The following is a 4,383-nucleotide window of genomic DNA, read 5'->3' as shown; positions in this document are numbered from 1 at the left end:
GAGGTATGTATAGAAATGCAAGAGGAAGTGAACGACTTTAGCTCCAAAAAGTCCCTGGAGATGTCAGCTACAAAACTAGAATACTTGAAGTTTTTGGTGACTAGGAGTCTCTGAAGAGGTTAGTGGAAAAGCAGTGTGAGAGAAGTTGCAGGATGGATCAGTGTGTGCAGCTGCCAGGACTTCAGTGGACAGGAGAATTTTCCTGCCATTTTCCTGACGGACCCCAGAGTGATCAGCTGCAAAACTAGTATTGATATGAGTTTTTGTTGCTAGTTTTGTCTTTTTTTCAAGAGTTAGATGAGTGGTGATTAGAAAATCAAAAAAATTTTTTCTCTTTAGTTTTTTTTAAATTATTTATTTAAAGAAAAGGTTTCAATTGTTGAAATAATTTATCATAATACAATTGTTTCAGGATGACAAAAAGCAAAGTTATTAAGAAAAAGGAAGAGAACAGAGAATTAAAGAAAAAGGAAGATGGGGAGAGCGCTCATTAGCAGTTATTTGTGAAACTTATTGTAACACCTATAAAGTCATTAATGCAATAGTCGAAGGTTTAGTATACTCCCATTTTTTCCTCCAGAGATGGGAAATACATTAAAAAATGTGTGTGTGGCAATTGCCATTTACATAGGCACAGCAAAATATGGAAGAAATAGGAAATAAGCACCTTAAATAATTTTTATTTTGACCAGCGTGAATTACAAATCTTTCACAGTAATATTTGAGGTACATAGTGGCATTGAATCAGGGATATTCCCACCACCAGTGTTGTCCTTCTTCTACCCCAATTTCCAGCATCCCCCACCTTTGACCCCCCAGACTGCAAGGATAGCTGGTCCCCTCTGTGTATAGCTTGTTGAAGATTGGCTATCGATTCTGTTATCATTGACTTTGGGGTTGGTGTTTAAGTATGATCCTTTTTTATTTCCACTCAGTGTTTATATGACTGTTTGGTTCTGGTACTATTCATTTCCCCCTCCCCAATATATGAGGCAGAACAAGATGATTCAAGTTATGAGGTTCCATTTGAAAAAAAAAAGAAGAAAAAGAAAAAAGAAAAAACAATAAGCAAACAAAAACCGGGGAGAACATATAGAGCTTATAAATAACAATTTAAAAAGAAGAAAGGGAAAAAGAAAAACATAAGAAAAACAAAAACAAAATAAACCAACAACAAAAACAAGATAAACAAAACAAAATAAAAAAAGAAACAAAAATCAAACAAAAGATCAAAACCAGCAGCTACGAAAAAGCATCACAGCAACAAATACAACAACCAATGACCATGAGAAGGAAAAGAAAAGAAAAGAACAAAGAAAGGAGGCCTGATATGGCAAGGTTGTTTGTTTGTTTGTTTTTGCATATGCACAGTAAATATTGAGGAAATTAGAAAGGAAATTTCCTTGGCCTAAAAGATACAGGTTTCTTCTTTCTTGAAACATATTTTCGGGGCCAGCAAGGTGGCACTAGAGGTAAGGTGCCTTGCAAGCGCTAGCCAAGGAAGGACTGCAGTTTGATCCCCCGTTGTCTCATATGGTCCCCCCAAGCCAGGGACAATTTCTGAGCGCTTAGCCAGGAGTAACCTCTGAGTATCAAACGGGTGTGGCCTGAAAAACCAAAAAGAAAGAAAGAAAGAAAAAGAAAGAAAGAAAGAAAGAAAGAAAGAAACAAACAAACAAACAAAGAAACAAACAAAGAAACAAACAAAGAAAGAAGAAAGAAAAGAAAGAAAGAAAGAAAGAAAGAAAAGAAAGAGAGAGAAAGAAAGAAAGAAAGAAGAAAGAAAGAAAGAAAGAAAGAAAGAAAGAAAGAAAAAAAGAAAGAAAAAAAGAAAGAAAGAAAGAAAGAAAGAGAAAAAGAAAGAAACATATTTTCATGAGAAACTACAGGCTCTATGCACGCTCCTTTTCACAACCCCAGAACTTTTTATGGTGCCAGGAAACTTTCTGCTCTGTTGTGTATGATAGAATCTGGACTCTAACTAGAGATCTTGGTATTTGCACATGTCATAGGATGAAGCCTAGGATAGTGTCTTCCTTTATGGTTCTAGCAGTCCTATTCCATCACTGTTGTTGTAATCAGTCGTCTGTAACTGGTGGTCTTGGGTTTTGCACAGATCCTAGGAAAACCAAAATATTTTATCCTTTTTGTTTGTTTGTTTGTTTTGGGCCACACCCAGTGACCCTCAGGCGTTACTCCTGGCTATGTGCTCAGAAATTATTCCTGGCTTGGGGGACCATATGGGATACTGGGGGATCTAACCGTGGTCCATCTAGATCAACCACATATATACTATATATATACTATATATTACAAAGGTAAATGCCCTACTGCTGTGCTATTGCTCTGGTCCCTAAAAAGAAAATAATTCTGGAGTTCTAGTCATCATTAACCACAAGCAAGCAAACACTATAAACTATGTACTACCTCTCTGACCCTTTCAGTTAATGACTTACTTCTGGAAACTTTAGAAAATTGCTTTTGACTGACAGAATTCAACTTTCCCAGACGTGGCAGAGAGATTATTGTGTTCTCAGAAGTGCCAACTAATTGATAAGCAAATTACTAATACCCTTCCACTTGTCTCCAAGCTGGACAATTCAGTGATATCAGAAAGCAATTTCTAATTTTCCACATTAGCCTTTATTTGAGAACCACACTATTATTTTTTATTTTTTTATTTATTTATTTTTTTGCTGTATGCTGCCATGCCCTTCTTTCAGTCAAGAATTTTTAAAGCATATTATCACTATCAAGACAGATACATTGTATGTTGTATTAGGTTCTGTTTCTAGGAAACCTGGTCAAAGAAAATTAATACCAGATATACGCATAAAGTATAGAGTTCTGTAGTTGTATCAACTAGTATATATTTACAATCAAAGTAACATATTAGTGATATGCACAGTATTAATCAGCCTGAGCATACTGCAGTAATTTTATTATTAAGACTTCAACTATAGTGAATTGGGATGAAATTGGAATGGAAAATAGGATAGTTGTATACTATATATTACAAAGTATATTATTTGAACATATAGAGAAAATGGTAATTATTAGCAATGTGGAATTGGGTGACTATGGCTAAAACAACTATTTGTAGAAACATGCTATTTGTTTAAGTTACCAGAAATAAATTAGGATGAGGCACTGGCATTTTTGAAGTGCTCAATTGTGGGTTATTCTCCAGAAATGGGAAGTAATCAAGGATATTCTATTACATATTTGGGTTCCTTTGTAGTCATGGAGATGATAAAATGCCATAACAACTGAGACTCAGATTCAATCATTGGGTCCAGAGAGATAGTAGTGGTGTTCAGGTGGTTTATTTTGTATGAAGCTTTAACTTAGTTTGATTTCCAGCAATGAATAGTGTCCTCCAAATACTCTAGGAGTGATAATTGAGCACAGAGATAGAAGTAAGTCCTTTAGTGTGCCCCCCAAACAAACAGAATTATTTAACGGTCTGGCCACCAGAAATAATGACATGATCAACATAAGAGCAACAACAAAAGGATATCTACTCAAAAAATAGTTCAGAGACTATTCATATGTATAAGAAAGAAGCATAAGTTAATAATAATTTGTAAAAAAAATACAATTGAAACTAAGAACAAACAAAAATGTACCCCAAAAGAAAATTGGGGCAAAAACTCTTTCCTAGTTTTCACAACTGAACTTGTTCTCAATACCAAAATCTATTAGCTGAAGGACAGGCCAGATTAATATGAGCAAAGACCATCCAATATAATGGAAAATTATGTGACTTCTATTACTCTAGTTCTTCTCTAAAAGGATCATTGGTATTTACTTAGGTAATGGCACACTGGGGAAAAGGAAGTGGTTAAAAATTGTAAAAATTGTAATAGTAGGGGCCAGAGATAGCATGGAGGTAAGGTATTTGCCTTGCATGCAGAAGGACCGTGGTTTGAATCTTGGCATCCCATATGATCCCCCAAGCATGCCAGGAGCGATTTCTGAGCGTGGAGCCAGGAGTGACCTCTGAGTGCTGCTGAGTGTGACCCAAAAACCAAAAAAAAAAAAAATTGTAATAATAGCAGTGATGGCTGAGTGGTTAAGGCATTGGACTTGAAATCCAATGGGGTCTCCCCATGCAAATTCAAACCCTGCTCACTGTAGAACTTGGAATTTCCTTATTGTGAAAATTTGTAATTCACGTTGGTCACAATAAAGATTACCTTAAAAAATTGTAATACACTTGGATATAAGATTCAAGTTAATCTTGATACCCAGAAACTCAAAGTACTTAGATCTCAATAAAATAGGACCATAAAGGTATCATGTAGTAAATACCCATCTCATGGTATCTACTAGATGCAGATACATCCAGTGTTCTCTTTCTTAGGAATTAAATATTATTTT

General features: G+C 35.3%; 1 non-coding gene across 1 annotated transcript; it reads left to right on the top strand.

Moving 5' to 3' along the window:
* The first annotated feature begins 4,057 nt into the window (after window positions 1-4,057).
* TRNAS-UGA (transfer RNA serine (anticodon UGA)) lies at window positions 4,058-4,139 on the top strand. Its single transcript has one exon. It is a non-coding gene; the product is annotated as a tRNA-Ser (tRNA).
* The last annotated feature ends 244 nt before the right edge of the window (window positions 4,140-4,383 follow it).

The sequence above is a fragment of the Suncus etruscus genome, chromosome 7 (genome assembly GCF_024139225.1).
Source record: "Suncus etruscus isolate mSunEtr1 chromosome 7, mSunEtr1.pri.cur, whole genome shotgun sequence".
Taxonomy (NCBI): Eukaryota; Metazoa; Chordata; class Mammalia; order Eulipotyphla; family Soricidae; genus Suncus; species Suncus etruscus.
The sequence above is the reverse complement of the archived record's forward strand: the minus strand, read 5'-3'. Positions and strand labels throughout refer to the sequence as shown.